The following is a 7500-nucleotide window of genomic DNA, read 5'->3' as shown; positions in this document are numbered from 1 at the left end:
TATAATAATAATTATAATTTATTTATATATATATTAAATTCAAAATTTTAGGTAGTTTTATACAGGTTGGATAGGTTTATTTAGGGAAGATAATAATAATAATTTTCAACATTTAATATATATACATATATATATATATTATAATATATAATATATAATATATATATATATTATAATATAATATTATATATATATGATATTACATATATATATATATATTATAAAATTTTATTTTAAAATTATACATATTTTATTATAATATATATATAATTTTATATATATATATATGTATTTAATATAGTTTTTATATATTTAATAATATATTATAATATATAATATTATATATATGTATAATAATATATTATAAAAATAAAATATTATAGATATACATGTATATATAGATATAATATATATATAAATAAATAAATGAAAATATATATTAATAGTATACATATATATAATTAAAATTTTTAAATTTAAAATTTAATTATATTAAATTATATATTAAATATATAATATAATAATATATTTTATTATATTAACATACATATGTATATATATGTATGTGTGTATGTATATATAATAATATTATATATATATATATATATATATATATATATATATATATATATATATATATATATATATATATATATATATATATTACATTATATATATTACATATATATGTTGTGTACATGCATATATATATATATATTATATATATATATATATATATATATATATATATATATAGATAAGAGAGATGTGAGATGAGATGAGAGGAAGAGAGAGAGATGAGAGAGAGAGAGAGAGAGAGAGAGAGAGAGAGAGAGAGATTAATGCAGCATTGCATTATTCCATTTTTCATATATATTACCTCAGTACATCTGACTTTAGTTTCAAATTTCTAAATCATTTCAACCAAGTGCCCTCGGGTATAAAACTTCGCTATTATTACTCATGTATGAGTAGATTGGTCATGTTTATGGAGCTTGTCAGATCTAGTTGCAATAATATAATATAAATAGATAAATAATAATATTATAAATATGTAATATATATAATATATATATATATAATATATATATATATAATATATATAACATATATAATATATACAATATATGAAGATATATAATAATTTATAACATATATATGATATATACATAATACATATATAATATATAATATATAATATATAAATATATATAATATATAATGATATATTATATAATATACTAAATATATATATCATATATATATATATATATATTATAATATATATAATATATATTATATATTATATTTATAATATATATAATATATATATTATATATATAATATATATAATATATATATATGATATATATCATATATTTATTCGGACACTAATCACATTACTACTTCTTTTTCTGATTATATTGAAATTATAGAAGAGAGGTTGATTGATGATTGATTGTTTCCATATATAAGCAAAACTGATATGACTGACCTGGGCCTAAGGGAGTTCTGTTGGTGAGGCCTAACCCAACTGCACGTAGATGATGCGAAAGTGAATAAGGTGGGGGTTGAGGTGGACGAGAACCAACAGATTTCTCCTTATTGGCAAGCTGTGACTCTAAACCTTCTCCTTCAGGGTGGATCCGATCCATCTTTGCAAGTTCCTCACCAAGCTGCTGCTTTTCTGTCTCTAACATCATTACTCTTGCCTCTAATGACCTTATATAAGACATTACTTGTTCTGCAAAGGAATAATCAACTTACTGCACTCATTGTTAGTCACACAACTACCAGAAAATAGCATACCCTCAAAAATAAGGTAACTTAAGCCACTGTGGGTAAAATGTATTAAACCAAAGTTGTGGAAATATATGACTTTTTATCATAAAATATATGTAGGCAGTTAGTTTAATTCATATCATTTCATATGAGTATTAAAAAAATAGCAGGGAAAGGCTAATGATGTTGGGAAAAAATAATTTTTGATTTATCTCTTGCTCAAATACTATTTAGCAACCAAATTATGGTAGTCAACAATTCAAGATTTTGTTGTTGTTGGTTCTTTAGTTCTAATCATTACAAAGCTAAAATGATCCTTATCAGTACAGTTTTAGTTATAGTGCTTGATTTTCTATAACAATAATATGAGAGCTTAGTTTTTCTTTAACCAATGTTGATAACTTTGATAATCACTATGATAAATTTATGTCGTCTCAGGAATTTAACCTACTGATGACAGGTTATCCCACACATACTAGATACCTAGTTACTGAGCCACACATACTAGATACCATGCACAATTGGCCTTGCCAGTGAAAAATTACAAGCACATTTTTCCAGTTCTCTGCAATTTTGGCTAGGGCACATATGATTTTGAGGAAATGAAGAGACTACACCTAATATGGAGGGCTGTACCTCCTCATGACAAAAGTCAGGGCTAAACATGCCAAAACCTGCTTAGCACACACTACAGAGTAGGCTTGACTGCAAGTGACATATATTTGCCACCCTGCAAATGGATCCAGCTCATAATGGCATTAATATATGCCATCTAGCATTAAATCTCTTGGATCATGCTGATGTGACCATCCTGTACAAAAAAAAAAATAATAATAATAATAATAATAAATAATAATAAATAAATAAATAAATAAATAAATAAATAAATAAACAAACAAATAAACAAATAAATAAACAAATAAATAAATAAATACATAAATAAATACATAAATAAACAAAAAAAAATTAATTAATTAATAAACAAAATAAAAAAATAAACAAACAAATAAATAAATACATAAATAAATACATAAATAAATACATAAATAAACTAAATACATAACTAAATACATAAATAAATACATAAATAAATAAATAAACAAACAAATAAATAAATAAATAACTAAATACATAACTAAATACATAAATAAATACATAAAAATAAAATGGCCAAATAGTTGGTGACCAGAGTAAAAGGAACATGTCATGCAAATTTTGGCTAAAGCCTAGAGTGACGGGAATGACTCGCCAAGAGTGCACAAGCCCTTGACTCAGTGGTATTTAGAAAGGAGCTCTTCCATTATCCTCTTCAGTAAATGAGTCTGGAATGTACTATCTGTGAGCCATGACTGGAAGGCACCGGCTCCTGGCAAGACAGCATCTCCAGGTTCAGGATCTTTCTCCTCCTGGCGTGACTGGCAGTGCAGGCGTATTACAGGAAATTGAATATTCAAAAAAATAATAATAATAATAAGTAAATACAAAATTTAAATTAAAAAAATAATAAATAAAATAAAATAAAATTAATGACACAAATAATAAAATGTTACTTATTGCTATTATTTATGGACTACCTCATAAGATAATATGGAGTCTGTGCAAGGAAAGCCGTCAACTACCACTTGGACACAGCAAGTCAAATGACAAATATAGACACTGAAAAATGTCAAAAAGGAAAAAATGCTATGCAGAAAGAGATAATAAGATGCAAAGGGGAGGCAAGGAGTATTGACATCACACATACGTGAGAGTTGCCATTCAAAAATAATAACTGATACCTAATGCTTGGATTTTGGCCATGTAAGGAAAGTGGAGCACCAGGTTCCAAAGGGTTAATCAGTTAAATCCAATAAAACTGGTATCGCTTAGGCTAATATGCAGTTTTTATGATAGCCTAACAATTATTCTACATACTCTACATACTTTATTTTGAACTAACCAGAATAGATTTGGCAATATATCAGAAAGTAAGTAAATTTATACAAGTTACAGTGAAAAGCTCACATAATTATCAGTTATTTCTTCATTTTGATATAGTTTAGCCATATAAAGTTGTAGTTTTTTATATTTGACAAAATGAAACAAAATTGAAGTTCAAAATATAAATGTCATTTTATGTGGATTTTTATTACCTTCTATTACTAACTATGATAATCTGAATAGAACTAAAATGAATGTTCAAAATTATTACTAGATAATGCTTAAACAAACAATAAACTCAAAATAAAAGCCAAGATGGGCCTTACCATTCATGGAGATCTCTGACGGGATAAGGTATCTTCTAATAGTCTCTCTCTGGAGGATGAACGTGCCAGTGGAATTTCTGAAGACTGACTCTGGGTTGGGGCTGAATCTGAAGTGGACTGTGGGGGCCCTGAGGGTTCATCAGCATTTGTTGAGGATGACGATCCATCCCCATCATCTCGTGTTATGAGGGGATGTCCACAATGACTGCAAGCAGCATTGTTTCTTTCTCATCAAGGTATAAACACAATTCCTGTTTTATAAAGAAGATGTCTTGATTCAGATATCAGCATTTTAGACAATATATTACAAACCCAGCGCTTTTACTCTAAGGGACAAAACATGATATATACTTAAAATTACCAAAATACTGAATAATGAATTTCACATTCACAATAAAGCTTGGCAAGGCTGGGGTGTATCAGGACTTGGCTGATGGTCTGGCTCAAGAAACATAACACAAACAGTCCAAACAATGCAACCTGAATATAAGCACTAGTATAATCATCCATGCAGGGATGTGATATGCTATCAACCTATCTGCCCCGGGTTTAGTACTGTTCACTAAAGTTTTTAGTGAATTTCATTGCCCCAGAGGGCTCTGCAAGTGCTTAGCCACCAAGGAACTAATTAGTAGCCCCTACTGATTGCAAAAGAGGCCGCGGTGGCCGCATGGTTAGAGCATCGGACTCAAGACTGTCACGACAGGTTAGAGTCACCAGCCGGCGCGTTGTTCCCTTGGCAAGGAACTTCAGACCCGTATAAATAGAGATGGTGACTCGATAAAAACACCGGGCGGAAGTAACGGCAAAACCACCCTTAAATTGCCAAGAAAATCATGGAAATCCATGATCGCCAATGTCCTTGTAGGACAGGGCACTTGAGGAAAAAAAAAAAAAAAAAGGTTGCAAATGATTTCCCCTTCCTTTAAATTCCTTTAAATGTTTTTTTTGTTTTTTTTTTCACTAAAAAGCAAGAATGTAATTATTAAAAATAAAAGCATAATTATCATTTATTATTCAAATACTAATGACAATAATAAATAATAAAACACAAAAAATATATATTTCTAAAAAAGAGGAAACTGACAAGATATGTAGATCTAATAACTAATTCCTTGGTGGTTAAGCATTTGTGAAGCTATTTGCATGTAAAATTAATTAGTTTAATAAACTAATAAATAAATAAACTATGCATTTTTACCATATGGAGCAAATGGGTTAAAATGTCATACTCTACCTTTAACTCTAAGTTATCTTTAATGAGCTCCTGTGTTTGGTATCTAGTTCCCGTAATTTATTCTGGTAGGCTGTGACTTCCTGTCTCATAACAGAGGCAGTATAGCGACCAAATCTCTGCCATTCTCTGGCAAGTTTCCGTCCTTCTGTCGGTCATCATCCAGGAAACAACACAAGTCACGCAGTTCCTGTTATATTGTAAGAAATGAAGTAACCTATTTGTATATGGTCACATAACTCAAAAACTATATGTTGCTTTTCCTATATCATAAAAAATCTTCCCCTTAATACTTGTTATGAATTTGTCTCCATCAAAATGCAATCTAATTTCATTAAAATTAACTATGCAAATTTCTTACCACAGATATAATCAAATTTCAGAAAAAAGAGTATTAGATATTATAAGCATCATTCTCAAATGAAAAAATTCCAACAAAAATTACTGTCTAAAGATACATTACTTCTGTCACAATCATACCTATTATGACTCTTTCACGATTCTGATCCCTTACCTGGTTGTCATCAGTGAGTCGTTGTTGATTCTCCCGCAGGTGCCTAAGCTCCCTGCCTGTACATGGATTGAATGCTGGAGCTCTCTTGCTTCCCTTCTGCCCGTATTGTCTTGCCACGAGATCCTTCCTACTGAGTTGACTAAGTTCCTCCTCTAGCCTTCCTAGATCACCACTATTCATTGAAGCCCCTCCTCCATTCATCTCCCCCTCCACCAGATCCCTGGGCTCCAGAATACTGCTTCATTGTCTGTGCTGGCTGTCCATTGTGAGCTGGCACTTGGCTCATGTGTTTGTCCATATCCTCATGCACATTCTGAGGACCAGGGTAACGTGGAGGTTCTGGATATGCTGGAGGTGCCTCACTTCATTGCCAGGTCCATCCAGATGGCCACGTGGATTACAATGTTGGTGGAGTGTGGGATATGTGCACCATATTGGCCATGTGGTGCAGGGCCTTTGTGCTGTATGGCTGGTGGCACTGCTTGGATGTGAGATCCTGGAGGAACTCTCTGATTCGGTACTCCATGAGGGCCATGATTCCCTTGAGGACCATGTGACAATGAACTTCCATGAGAACTTAGTGGGACATGTTGCCCAGATGGTCCCAGGGGTCCTGGTGGCCCTGGATGTCCATGCTGTCAGGAGCTCCAAGTTGAGCAGCTGACCCTATCTGAGACCTGAGCTGACTCAGGCTTATTTGAGGTCCATTCTGTTGAGGAGGACCATGCTGTCCAGGCTGACCTCGTTGTCCTGGTATGGCATGTTGACCCATTGGTCCATGATGGTTATAACCCACATGATAGCATGGCCTGTCTGTGGCCCATACGAGCCAGAGGGTGGATGTGACGAATGATGTTGGGGTCCATGATGAGGGCCCGGCCGTGGAGGCCCTGTCTTTCCCTGGTGCTGCGGATAGGCCATATGATGCTCAAGATGCTGGTGAGTGTCAGCAGCGCAGGCATCAGCGTAGGTCAGACCAACGTGCTTGGCAGGCAAAGTTCAGATTCATCCAGCTGTAAGATAAATCAGTGTCAGTTCATTACTGATATAAATTTCATTTTATTCTCAAAAAATTACAGCAATAGGCTTGCTTGATTTATAAACCTGAAAAAATAAATATCAAGGAGTAAGCAAGTAATCTGTCCATCCCCACCATTCCATTTCTTACTCGTATATTATGAAGCACTGCTTCAAAACAAATGTAAACACTAAACTTAAAAGAATAGTGGCCAGAAAATCATAACTCCAGCTGTCCCAGTTAGAAACTCTACACTTAGGAATTTATGTAAATATCACAAACACAATATTGAAATAATTATTGCCATCATGAAAATAACTATTTCACTTAGGTAGATTTCACTTTCTTCATCAGAGCTATAAAAAAAAAAAAATTACAAGCCAAAATTTTTTGTTTTTAGATAACACAACATATATATATATATATATAATATATATAGAAGATATATAGATATATATATATATAATAATATATTATATATAATATATATATATATATATTATATAATATTATATATATATATTATATATATATATATATATATATATTATATATATTATATATATTATATATATACATATATATATATAATATTATATTATATATATATATATATATTATAGATATATATTTCAGTGTGTGTGTTTTGTGTGTGTGTGGTTGTTGTGGTGTGTGTGAGTGTGTGTGTGTGTGTGTGTGTGTGTGT

General features: G+C 30.9%; 1 protein-coding gene and 1 pseudogene across 1 annotated transcript in view; one reads left to right on the top strand and one right to left on the bottom strand.

Annotated features, from left to right (window-relative positions):
• The window catches only part of LOC119576307, an 85420-nt gene that overhangs the window by 47304 nt on the left and 30616 nt on the right, over window positions 1–7500 (top strand). The gene's annotated exons all lie outside the window — the stretch shown is intronic.
• Window positions 1431–7500, bottom strand: part of LOC119576334 — a 6262-nt pseudogene continuing 192 nt past the window's right edge.

The sequence above is a fragment of the Penaeus monodon genome, chromosome 1 (genome assembly GCF_015228065.2).
Source record: "Penaeus monodon isolate SGIC_2016 chromosome 1, NSTDA_Pmon_1, whole genome shotgun sequence".
In the NCBI taxonomy this organism is placed as follows: domain Eukaryota; kingdom Metazoa; phylum Arthropoda; class Malacostraca; order Decapoda; family Penaeidae; genus Penaeus; species Penaeus monodon.
This window is presented reverse-complemented; position numbering and strand designations above follow the sequence as displayed.